Source organism: Amblyomma mixtum, chromosome 1 (assembly GCF_055824585.1).
Source record: "Amblyomma mixtum isolate Tamu chromosome 1, ASM5582458v1, whole genome shotgun sequence".
Lineage (NCBI taxonomy): Eukaryota > Metazoa > Arthropoda > Arachnida > Ixodida > Ixodidae > Amblyomma > Amblyomma mixtum.
In genome coordinates, this window is record NC_143012.1 from 169886783 (window position 1) to 169901011 (window position 14229).

A 14229-nucleotide genomic window follows, 5' to 3' on the forward strand; every position below is an offset into this window, starting at 1 on the left:
CCACCAAAAACTCTTAAAGTAAAATCACTGAAAATAAAATGAAATAAAAACTTATAATAAAGCTATCGCGCACGGTCCGGTACCAAGCAACTACGTTTACTCCATGACCACATGCCCCCAACATGGTGTCGCTTGCTCGTTTCGGTTTTCTTCCGGTAGATGGCAGCAGTTTTGCATAAGGTCTATAGTTCTCTGAGCATCAACGGCCAAGGATTGCCCGTGGAATTCTACAGATTTCCTGGACATGTCCTACATTCTTGGTGAAAAAAAAAATTAATATTGGAAAATTGTAACGTACAGTAATGGAAATATAGAAGGCAATGGTCCACTCTTTCTATATGTAGAAAAATCTTTAAAAAATTCTCATCGCTCGTATCGAGCAGTAGACGATAGGAAGAACGTTAATACGAAAAAAGAAATGCCAGCCTATCGATGGGAGATTGCTATAGTGAAATCTTCGAGTATATGAAAAAAAATGCATTCATACACTCTTTCCTTATATTGAAATGAATACAAGCGCACAGGAACACGCACACAAGAGGAGGAACACACAGGACAGGCGCTAACTTCATCTGATTTATTCGCAGGTAAGAGAGCGAAAATATTGTAAGCACAACATGCGACCTTCGTCTTCATCTGTAGATATCCATCATCATCGATCATCTTCTTCTTCGAAGGGTTGGTCGCCATATTTGCGGGTGACATTAAAGCTCGCTCCATCCTGCGCTCTGTCTCCTGTCTCACAAGGGGTGGAGTGTGCTCTCGATCCCTGCGTCCTCTCCGCCGCCAGACTGCAGCTACGTTCCGGTCGCCACCTGCTCGTACCATCCGCACCGATGGATACCGTCAGTGACAACACCACTCGTACTCCCGGTGGGCCCCCCGTTCTTCTTCCTCTCGATTCGAACCGTCTGGAGCCAGCAATGATGACCCAACCCGGTTCTTCCCAATCATCTGGACACCCCACTTGGACCATCACCACACTCCAGCGCGAGCCTCCCATTTTTGCTGGTCTTCGTGGGGACGATGTCGAGGACTGGCTCGACCAATACAACCAGGTCAGTGCCTATAATCGTTGGGACTCAGCGATGAAACTTGTAAACGTGTCGTTCTACCTCACTGCCGTGGCCAAGACTTGGTTCGTCAACCACAAAGATGCCATCCCGGACTGGGCTCACTTCTCGGCACAGATACGACAAATCTTTGGCACATCTGGTGCAAGCCCCGCTGTCTACAAAAAAAAGCTAGATACGCGCGTTCAGCTACCCGGTGAGTCCTATATATCCTACATTGAAGACGTGCTTGCACTGTGTCGACGTGTCAACAGCGCTATGTCAGAGAACGATCGGGTACGTCATCTTCTGAAAGGGCTTGGGTCATTTGCCTTCAACACGCTTGCTGCTCAGAATCCAACGTCAGTCCAAGACATCCGAACAACTTGCCATCGTCTTGACGACCTTCAGTCGCTTCGGTTAAAAGACACCTGGGACACACCACTTTCACCCGACGTGGACTTACGCTCCCTCATTCGCTCCATTATCCGGGAGGAACTGCACGGCTCCACCTTACCGCCAGTTGATGCCCACCCGCCTCCAGCCCCGTCGTCCTCGCCTTTGCGTGATCTCATCAAAGACGAGCTCGCTTCGGTCACTCGCCCCTTGGCTGCGGAACCACCTGTACCGCGTTTTGTGCCTACCTATGCCCAGGTTGCTGCGACGCCTCCTGCTGCTGTTTACCCGTCGCATCCACAGCCCGTCCAGCAAACTCCGGTCTCTGTGTCCCCGAGCCCCGCTATGTGTCCTGTTTGGAGTCCGCCTGCACGTCGGCCGGTGTGTCACTACTGCGGAATTCGCGGGCATGTTGCCCGTGTGTGCCGTCGGCGTCAACGCGACGAGCGCGAGTGGTACCCAGACTTTCGCAACGGAGCTACGTACTCGTCACCTGCTTACCGTCCGGCGTTTGCCTCCAGTCCTCCTCGTCGCCCATCGTACGGGGACTTCTCCCAAGACGCTCCGCACTCGTCGTACGCTTACCGCGCACCGTTTGCTGACCATACCAATTATCGTCCCTCCTATCCCTCTACCTCTCCGGACCGCTCCTCGACCGACAGGCCGTCGCGCCGCCGCTCCCCATCGCCTTTCCGCCGCTCGTCGTCGCCTCTACGTCCACCATCCTCCCAGACAACTGGCCACACGGAAAACTAAATTGTGCAGTTTCCGGAGGTAAAACTGCACCGCACGCCGCCCTCTCAATTCCTCCTGCACAGCCATCGAACATGTTAACCGTTGACATTGAAGGCACTGTAGTAGAAGCATTGATCGATACGGGCGCCGCCATTTCTGTAATTAGTTCTGATTTATGTTCTCGTCTTCGCAAGGTGCGCACCCCTTACAGTGGTCCTTCTCTCCGTGCTGCCAATGATGAATCAATGCGTCCTTCCGGATTGTGTACGGCACGAGTCACTATCGACGGCATCCTGCACTACATAGTATTTGCTGTGCTTCCCTCCTGTGCTTATCCCCTCATCCTCGGCTGGGACTTCCTCCACTCTGCGCAAGCTGTAATTACCTGCTGTCCCCCTACTCTACAGGCTTCTGCATCCGACCTTTCAGCCGTTTCTGTCCTGCCTTCTCATCATCTGGTTACCACCGCTGATCATGTACTTTACCCCGGCTGCGAAGATGTCCTCTCTGTTGCTTCTGCCCACGTCAACGCTGGGGACGTTTTCGTCACACCAAGCCCCCGTCTTCTCTCAAGGGGCATCTTTCTCGTCGCGTCCCTGCTCCGCTTCACCAATGGGTCTTCACTACTGACTGCCTTCAACACTACGCCGGAACCCATTCTTCTGCGTCAAGGCACAGCCATCGCTTCTGTGGATACCACTCAACCTGTGGCCGTTCTTTCCTCTGCCCCATCAAGCTTCGCTCTTTCGACCCCTGCCTCTGCCTCTGCATCTATTTCAGCTGCTATCAGCCCCGGTCTCACCCCGACTCAAAAAGATGAATTGCTTGCCGTCTTGACCAAGCATGCCGCTTCCTTCGATACCCAGGCAACAACCTTGAGCCAAACCACCGCAGCTAAGCATCGCATCTACACAGATGGTTCGGGCATCATTCGCCGTCGCCCGTATCGTGTGTCTTCTAGTGAGCGCAAGGTTATTCAAGATAACGTAGCCGACATGCTCAAGCGCCACATCATACGCCCTTCTTCGAGTCCTTGGTCTTCGCCTGTTGTGCTGGTTCAAAAGAAGGATGGCTCAGTACGCTTTTGTGTTGACTATCGCGCCCTTAACAAGATCACTAGAAAAGATGTTTATCCGCTGCCTCGGATTGATGACGCCCTCGACTGTCTCCAAGGTGCACAATTTTTCTCTAGTCTCGACCTAAGATCCGGATACTGGCAAATACCAATGCATGAGGCCGACAAGGAAAAAACTGCTTTCGCCACTCCCGACGGATTATACGAATTCAACGTTATGCCGTTCGGCCTATGCAATGCTCCGGCCACGTTCGAGCGCATGATCGACACCGTTCTCCGAGGCCTGAAGTGGAAAACGTGCCTATGCTACCTCGACGACATAGTCATTTTTTCTTCGACTTTTTCTGAACACCTTGTTCGTCTCGATGAAGTATTAAGCGCACTTTCTGAGGCCGGCCTACAGTTAAACACCAAGAAATGTTGCTTTGCTTCCACTTCTATCAAGGTACTCGGTCACGTCGTTAGCCAGAAGGGTGTAAAGCCTGATCCCGACAAAGTGGCTGCAGTTTTGCATTTTCCTCGCCCATCGCGCGTCAAAGACCTGCGCAGTTTTCTGGGGCTAGCGTCATACTTCCGGCGCTTCATACGCAACTTTGCCTCTATTGCGGCCCCTTTGCACAAGCTCCTCTGCGCTGACCAGCCGTTTGTTTGGTCTGAGACCTGTGAGGTCGCTTTTACTACCTTAAAGAAGGCTCTCACATCTGATCCGATACTGGCACATTTCGACGACAATACTCCAACGATTTTACACACGGACGCCAGTGGACACGGCATTGGTGCAGTTCTTCTGCAGCGGCAGCACTCTTCGTGCGAGCAAGTCATCGCCTACGCCAGTCGTACACTGACTGCAGCGGAGCAGAACTACACGATAACTGAGCAAGAGTGCCTCGCTGTTGTCTGGGCCATTCAGAAATTTCGCCCTTATTTGTACGGCCGCCAGTTCACAGTTGTCACTGACCATCATGCCCTGTGCTGGTTGTCCTCGCAGAAAAACTTGTCCGGCCGCCTCGGCCGCTGGATTCTCCGTCTCCAGGAATATGACTTTACCGTCACCTATAAATCGGGCAAGAAACACCAGGACGCCGATGCGCTATCTCGTTGTCCCCTCGCCCAAACCCAACCTCCGCATCCGCAACCCGTGTCCTCCGCATCCTCAAACTGCCAAACTACCCCTTCGACGGCTATTTCAACCTTGACCGCCGCACCCATTGACTTGATGCCAGCTCCCAGTCTTGGCGATCTCGCCTCAGCGCAGCGGGCCGACCCTTACTGCCGGACTCTTATCGACCGTCTGAGCGGTGCTACGCGGCCACCGAATGCCCGCCTACGTCGCCAACTTAACTCTTTCAAGCTAGTCGACAACATCCTTCTTTGGCACAATTACAGCCCCTTCGGTGACTCATGGGTGCCTGTCGTACCCCGTTCTCTTCGCCGAGAAGTTTTGCAGGCCTTTCATGATGACCCCCCTGCTGGCCACTTAGGCTTTCAGAAAACTTATGACCACATCAAGCGCCGTTTCTTTTGGCCTGGCCTCTCAACCGCTGTTGGAAAATATATTGCGTCTTGCATCTCTTGCCAACGTCGTAAACGGAGCACGTCTGCCCCTGCGGGCCTTCTACAGCCTCTCCCCTGTCCTTTCTCCCCTTTTGAAGTCGTTGGGATTGACCTCTACGGTCCCTTACCATTAACACCAACGGGCAACCGTTGGATCGTCACTGCCATCGACCACTTAACTAGATACGCTGAAACGGCCCCTGTTCCTTCCGGCTCTGCTTCAGAGATCGCCCACTTCTTCCTGAACGCCATCCTTCTGCGCCATGGAGCTCCTCGTGTCCTTATTAGTGACCGCGGCAAGTCCTTCCTCTCCAGCATCCTTGCCGAAATTCTTCACGCCTCCAGAACCGTGCACAAAACCTCTTCAGCTTATCACCCTCAGACCAATGGGCTCACAGAGCGCTTTCATCGCACGCTGTCCGATATGCTAGCCACCTACATCCAGCCCGACCACACCAACTGGGACACCATGCTTCCCTTCGTTACCTTTGCATACAATAGTGCCGTGCAAAGAACCACCAACTTCTCCCCATTCTTCCTTGTGTATGGACGTCAACCTACCTTCACCCTCGAAGCGTCTTTCTTCTCCGCCCCCTCAACCTCTTCCAGACTCTCTCACGAACAGTTTACTTCTCGTCTTACCTACTGCCGTGCCATTGCTCGCCTGAATACCGACGCCTCCCAAGCCTCCCGGAAAAACACCTATGATCTCTCCCACCGTGCCATATTTTTTCACCCTGGTGATGAGGTACTGCTGTGGACTCCAGTGCGTACCCCGGGATTGTGTGAAAAATTTTTGAGCCGTTATATTGGTCCGTATACTGTACTCGAACAAACGTCCCCGGTGAACTATCGCGTTGCCCCTGTTCATCCTGTTAATGATCGTCGTTGCCGAGGTGCCGAGATTGTTCATGTTTCCCGCCTCAAACCCTTTGCCCGTCGCCCTACTGTGCTCTAATCTGCGCCCGGGCCGGTCGCTTTCGTACGCGAGGGGAGAAAGTGTAAGCACAACATGCGACCTTCGTCTTCATCTGTAGATATCCATCATCATCGATCATCTTCTTCTTCGAAGGGTTGGTCGCCATATTTGCGGGTGCCATTAAAGCTCGCTCCATCCTGCGCTCTGTCTCCTGTCTCACAATATATACATAAAACGAGACATGCGCCGTAAAGAAACAGACCGTCATATCACAATGCGTGCTCAAGGTATCTATATTCTGCCTGCAAAAGGTTAACTGATGTGTCACTCACACAGTCATGCCCCCTCTGTGCCGTCTTATCACCACCTCTGCCAAGTATCTTTATCTCCCTGACCCGCGGCTCGCACGCTCTGCAGTTCGCACAATGGTCTGCCAAATGTGTCCTCCACCCCTCAACGCCTGCAAATGTTCCCCCGCCCGGTCATTGACACACCGCCCAGTCTGGCCTATGCAAGCCCTACCGCAGGTCAAAGGTATCTCGTAAACGACACCGGAACAGCAGTCGACATACTTCTTTGAGCGCTTCTTCCTGCAGCCACTCTTCTTTACCGCGCACGAAATGCGTGAGCAAAGTTGGGCGAGTTTCCTCGGTGCGAAGAACACCAGAGGAACGCCGTGTCGGCTTGCCACTTTCTTCGCATGATGGGCAACCTTGTGGATATACGGAACCACTACTGGTTTGAACGAGTTCCTTTCCAGTACGTTCGCTTTGGCGAACATGACCTGCTTGGTTTTCCGAAGTAGGGCCTCGGCCACAGAAACAATGACCGCGCAAGGAACCCAGCCATAAGTAGCCGGTGTACTTGCTTATTCAAGCTACACTGCATAGCATGCGGGCCTAGACCTCTTGACGGTTTTCGAGTGAGCAGAATCTATGAGGAACGCCTTAGTGAAGGGATCCGGAATAGATCACCTTGGTGCTTTAACGTGCACTGACATCGCACAGTACATGCGCCTCTCGAATTCCGCCCCACTGAAATTCGACCGCCGCGGCCGGGATCGAACCCGCGTCTTCCAGGTCAGCAGCCGACATAACCACTACCTGCCGCGGCGACTCCGGGCTATCTGCTAACATTACAATAACGTCGTCAAAGATTAAACCCGGGAGCCGTTGCTCAACGACCTTTCCGCCTAATCTGTGCGACAGATTATAACCTAGATTACTTTTTGTAGGCCTATTTCCGTATTGATCATATAAAGCAAGACCTGCAGCGCTGATAGAGGACAACTTTCCATTAATCCTTTGCGTACCTCGACAGTTATCGTACTTTTTATCCCTTCACATGTAATTTAGACTTTTTCATCCCGGTAAATTTGCCTTAGAAAATCAATTACTTCATGACCGATACCTTCATCCTTTCACAAGAGTTCCTTGTTCGCGTGGCTATTATCTAGGCCCCGTTAGCCAGCGCCGCGGCAGGCCGCTCCTACGGGTGATCGAGCGGCCGTGTCCGTGCTTTGCCCCGTACAAAATGTCAGTAAACTACTACATACCGTCTTCTCCAGCACCCTCTGGCGCTCGCGGCTTTGCCTCCGGCCGCGTCGTTTCTGTCCCGCACCTTTTTCCGAAGCTGGGCCGCAACGGCGTCCAGTGTGTCTGCATGCATGCTTCAAAGGAAGGACCCTCCCGTGATCAGCTGTCCTTTGTGCGTGTGCGCATGTAGTGAAAGAATTTTGACAAGGCCTGAGTACTCCTCCCGTGACGTCACGAAAAGAGGCCCGGAGTCGCCACCACTTATGGCGGAGTTTAAGGAATCGCGAGTGGAATCAACTAGCAGCTTCCATTTATCAGTCCACATTTTTTCTTTAGTTAAAATACTGGAATGAATAGCAGACACTTTACGCGGAATTTATTTTGGGGGCACTAGCCGCAAACCATCTGTGCAAAGATTGTTTAAGCACTTATGTCAGCACCTCTATCGCATTGCGCTTTCACAGTAGATGTTTTGTATGCATTACTTGAAATTAATTTGCCATTGTTTTACAACTTTTCCTTTTTTCAACTAGTTTTACGAAGCACAGCGATAATGAAGAATTAAACTCTCTCGATTAGCTTCAAAACTGCGTATGTGTATTTTTGTTGGAGATACATGTGTTTGTTCTAAGACCATATTTTAAATGAATACGATCCCTTGAGGCGCTTGGCTTAGAAGTATAAGACGAGCATCCCGCAAACTTCGATGGGATTGCGCCTGGGGGAAGGCGCAGATGCGAAAGTGGTGCAGTGGTGGTGCGCCCTGCAACCTCGTCGATGTGGGAGGCCTCTGGCCCGTTGTCAGCCTCAATGAAGTGAAGCTCGCAAACCTAGAAGGAATTTAAATTTTTGTTTAAATAGCAGCTGTAGCTTGGCAAGAGAGTTTTCTTCAAAGTCTACAATCGCTACCTGCAGTGCTAACCAGCTGCTTAGTTGAAATACACTTTTTTTCTCAATGCATTGCAAAAGTAACTATTCTACGAAGTAGTTGCGAACATCGTACCTTGGAGTGCGGTGATATAACGAAGTTCTGTCGTGGTATTGCCCTAATCTAGGCGTTCTGTTCTTCATCTCGGGGAAACCCCTGTCACACGGCCAGTTTCAATGGCCATCGAGTCGAGGGCCATCGAGATTTTCGATGGTCATTGAACTCGAGGGAGTTGTGGAGCTGCTACACGGCAAATCTCAATGGCCATTGAAATCCTTCTCGCATCTTAAGCCAAGCTCGTGTGGCGCCACAATCGCTACGTTCGATTTCGCGCAAATAACAAAAATATATTGACGAAAATTTAATAAACGTTGAAATACACTTTTTTGCAGTCATAAGGCGTGTTCACACTTCTTCCAAAATCCGGCAAGTGAAGCGGATTGGCTCGCCGCAAAAACTAAGACCTGTTCTCATCTGTTGACGCCCGGGCGAGTTGGAACGGCCGCGCCGCTGCTGCTTCTCGCTGTGCGCACCACGTCGCCGCTTGCGGCGTACACAGATACAGTGAGAAAAGAGCATAAATTTATGCTGTCTACGTACCACGAGCGCCTGCACGCTTACGTACACTAAACGCAGGCACATTCCCACATTTAGTTCAGCGTATGCTAGCAGAGACGCAAAAATAGATAGATAGATAGATAGATAGATAGATAGATAGATAGATAGATAGATAGATAGATAGATAGATAGATAGATAGATAGATAGATAGATAGATAGATAGATAGATAGATAGATAGATAGATAGATAGATAGATAGATAGATAGATAGATAGATAGATAGATAGATAGATAGATAGATAGATAGATAGATAGATAGATAGATAGATAGATAGATAGATAGATAGATAGATAGATAGATAGATAGATAGATAGATAGATAGATAGATAGATAGATAGATAGATAGATAGATAGATAGATAGATAGATAGATAGATAGATAGATAGATAGATAGATAGATAGATAGATAGATAGATAGATAGATAGATAGATAGATAGATAGATAGATAGATAGATAGATAGATAGATAGATAGATAGATAGATAGATAGATAGATAGATAGATAGATAGATAGATAGATAGATAGATAGATAGATAGATAGATAGATAGATAGATAGATAGATAGATAGATAGATAGATAGATAGATAGATAGATAGATAGATAGATAGATAGATAGATAGATAGATAGATAGATAGATAGATAGATAGATAGATAGATAGATAGATAGATAGATAGATAGATAGATAGATAGATAGATAGATAGATAGATAGATAGATAGATAGATAGATAGATAGATAGATAGATAGATAGATAGATAGATAGATAGATAGATAGATAGATAGATAGATAGATAGATAGATAGATAGATAGATAGATAGATAGATAGATAGATAGATAGATAGATAGATAGATAGATAGATAGATAGATAGATAGATAGATAGATAGATAGATAGATAGATAGATAGATAGATAGATAGATAGATAGATAGATAGATAGATAGATAGATAGATAGATAGATAGATAGATAGATAGATAGATAGATAGATAGATAGATAGATAGATAGATAGATAGATAGATAGATAGATAGATAGATAGATAGATAGATAGATAGATAGATAGATAGATAGATAGATAGATAGATAGATAGATAGATAGATAGATAGATAGATAGATAGATAGATAGATAGATAGATAGATAGATAGATAGATAGATAGATAGATAGATAGATAGATAGATAGATAGATAGATAGATAGATAGATAGATAGATAGATAGATAGATAGATAGATAGATAGATAGATAGATAGATAGATAGATAGATAGATAGATAGATAGATAGATAGATAGATAGATAGATAGATAGATAGATAGATAGATAGATAGATAGATAGATAGATAGATAGATAGATAGATAGATAGATAGATAGATAGATAGATAGATAGATAGATAGATAGATAGATAGATAGATAGATAGATAGATAGATAGATAGATAGATAGATAGATAGATAGATAGATAGATAGATAGATAGATAGATAGATAGATAGATAGATAGATAGATAGATAGATAGATAGATAGATAGATAGATAGATAGATAGATAGATAGATAGATAGATAGATAGATAGATAGATAGATAGATAGATAGATAGATAGATAGATAGATAGATAGATAGATAGATAGATAGATAGATAGATAGATAGATAGATAGATAGATAGATAGATAGATAGATAGATAGATAGATAGATAGATAGATAGATAGATAGATAGATAGATAGATAGATAGATAGATAGATAGATAGATAGATAGATAGATAGATAGATAGATAGATAGATAGATAGATAGATAGATAGATAGATAGATAGATAGATAGATAGATAGATAGATAGATAGATAGATAGATAGATAGATAGATAGATAGATAGATAGATAGATAGATAGATAGATTGATAGATTGATAGATAAATAGATAGATAGATAGATAGATAGATAGATAGATAGATAGATAGATAGATAGATAGATAGATAGATAGATAGATAGATAGATAGATAGATAGATAGATAGATAGATAGATAGATAGATAGATAGATAGATAGATAGATAGATAGATAGATAGATAGATAGATAGATAGATAGATAGATAGATAGATAGATAGATAGATAGATAGATAGATAGATAGATAGATAGATAGATAGATACTTGAGGCCGTACCCTTTGTAACGGGCGGGCACCACTAAAGAGAGCACCCAGACCAAAAAACAAAAAAAAAACACAAAAAACGAGATGAAAGAGCACAAGAAAGGAGAGGAAAAACATTAAGAAAAAGCAAAGTTCAAAGCAAGGAGTTCGCTCATCGACCGCGTTCACATCCGACTTTGTGGTTTCGCGCGGTTAGACACAGTGCGCCACCAAACAGTCAGTCGACGCTTGGTTCGCAGCACACCCTCGCTCTTGTGCCTGGAGTTGTCTCCCTCGTCGTCCACCGCAGGATCGTGAAAGCCGAGCGCCTGAGGGAATGTGGTGCCCTCTGTCGGCATCGGATGGAGTCTCTGGCACGACATCACCAGGTGCTCGAAGGTCTCCTCCACATCGTCACACGCTCGGCATAGTGCTGCCTGTGCTTCTGATGTTGCATCGAAGCGACGGCGGTACACCAGTGTGCTACCAAGGCCGTTGTCAAAGATCTTTTCGGGTCCGATGCTGGCGCCATCTGGTTGTGAAAACGGGAAGCATTACTATCAATAAACCGACTCTCTTAGGCCTAGCAGCGGCAGAATCGTCACTCTAAATAAAAAATAAAGCAAATTTATCACTTATACGTTTTCTTGTAGCCAAGATGAGATGAAGCGAAAGACCGGTGCCCCATTTATGACCAGTGAACGGACAGAAAAAGGCAGCAACAACGAGAATTCAGTCCGAAGGGAGGGGTCCGGCTTTGAAGGGCGCCGCCATGTTCGTTGTCATTCGAAGCAATGCTAGCAATCTTGGGCAACGCTCGAAGGCCCTCGAAATCTCGATAGAGTTCCGGGCTCCTCCGTCGACTCGATGGCCATTCAAAGTGGCCGTGTAGCAGCGCTCGATCGCCTTCGAGTCGACAGACTATCGGTTCAAGGACCTTCGAAATGCCCGTGTGACAGGGGTATTAAAAACGTGGCTTTTGGACCGCGATTTGTAATTATTCCAGCAATTGGGCACGCAGCGCTTGTTAGGCATATCCTGGCCGAAGCGTAATCCACATTCCACTCCAGCGATGGCACTAGAACATCGTCTCGGACACAACCGCACGCGCAGCACGAGGTGTCAACGTCTAGAAAAAAATATGCGTTCGGAAGCATGTCGCGACAAGACATGACTTTCCCCCAGGCAGTGAAACGAGTGTCACGTGTTTCCAGAACAGATCGCATTGTCGTCGCCTTCGTTCCCCACTCTGACTTCTCGGTATAGGTGGGGTTAACCATTGTGTACCTTCCAGGGCTCATTTCCAACACGAGTATGCCGCTCGTAGCTTCGAGACGTGCTGCACGGAACTTCTATGTAGGCCTCTTTCGCGTGACGTAGCTCAGGGGGGGAAGGAACAGCCAGCAGGCCTGACCAACACCCTCTAGAGAAAACTTTAGAGGGTGTTGGCCTGATACTGTTCGAGGTGTGGGGGGGGGGGGGGGAGGGAGGGGGAGGAGGGGCACAAAGAAAAAAGGGGAGGTGGGCAACCGGTTACTGCGCCTATGCGAATGGGCCGCGCGTTTCCTCCTTTCCTTTGCGAGGATTAGCACTTGCCCTTTCTCACTTTCGCCTCTCTCTCCACTCTTGTCAGCGGTGAAGCCACGTAGCATGCACACCATTCAGACAGTTCTCAAGCGCGCAAGGCCAACGCAAGGCACGCCTATCGTGTTCGCGATGGTGACAAGCGGCGACGTGATTTGAGTGCTGAGGTGCTCTGTGCGCATGGCGGCATTGACGCTCGTGGTTCACGTCTGTAGTGGACTCCGTTGGCGAAACACGTGCATCCGCTGTCATAGCCACGAAGTGATGCCCAGGTTTACCAGCAAGCGCCTACTGTGGAACCACGTGGAGTGCACCTGCTTCCCTGACCATGCCTTCTCCTCACGTGAGTGAAACAACCCATTTATTGTACCGTAAGCGTTATTATTATTGTGAGTATGAAAGTATTAGAAGGCTATGTTGACGCCTGAGGTGTCCGCAATATGTGTCGCGGGAAGATGGTATCCTGTGCTGGCGTCGGTCAAATGACGTCATGGGACAAAAGAAGCCAGAAGAAATTCACTAAATATAAGAATGGGGTCTAAGGGGCAGTCGAAATCGGGCCGCCGGCGTGCGAGCAGACATGACACGATGAGGCAAGATTTACAGAGGGGTGACATCGTACCCGAGCTTGTTCACAATCGCTGCCACGTGGAGATAGCAGGAATGATAAAGACGCGCGGCGCAAAACCGCGCCCGCCGAAGCGACGACGCTTCTTTGAACAAGAGATACCGCGGGTGTAGTTGTTGCGACTGAAGGTAGGATGAAGAGGAAAGTGCACGGGCTTGCCCACTGTCTCGAGCCGAGCAACAACCGCTACCACGTGCCGACAGAGGAGAGTTGAAAAATGTGAGGGGAAAGATGAATGCACACACGCGCGTAGTCGAGAAGCGCCGGGGAACGCGACTGAAGTGGTTTTTCTGGTGTGACAGGATCGCTAACCGGCGAAACCACTGCCCGCCGACAGTGGTGTCGACAAAAGAGTGGTTTTGCCGGTTGGCGATCCTGTCACACCAGAAAAACCACTTCAGTCGCGTTCCCCAGCACTTCTCGACTCTTGCTTGCGCTCTGTGCACAGCCGCAGAAACTGGAGACATCTTACGCTACCGTAGCTACTGGCGGTTTTGCGGAATATCGGACGAAATATAACCATAACCGTGCGCGGCTGCTTTAGAGCAGCCATGCTGCTACACTGCGCCGTCGATTCCGTTCCACGATCCATTATTACCCAGCCGGTCACTACATATCCCGCCACAATCTCGGCAGATTCATCGAATTTGTTCCCCATTCTCGGAGTACTAAATGTATAATAGACAGCTATAGTATTACGTTACTGGACGCCGGATATTCCGGTTAGCGCTGGGCACGCTAGAAGACGTTTCAGCATACCGTCTCTCCCGTAACAGGTTACCGTAAGGAGAAAACGAATGATAAATATGGCAGAGGCTGCAGCATTAATTAGACAAAACTGCGCATGCATTGCAAGAATTTCTTTGCAGTGGGATGCTACATGTTATTTTATGGGAAGCATATTACTAGAGGTACACTACAGCCCTTCGCCGTGGTTACGCGCCGTGCACACCACGTGGTACAGTGACGTCACACCACGTGACACATGACGTCACGACAGAGGAAGACCGAGGTACACTACAGCCCTTCGCTGTGGTTATGCGCCGTGCACACCACGTGACACATGACGTCACG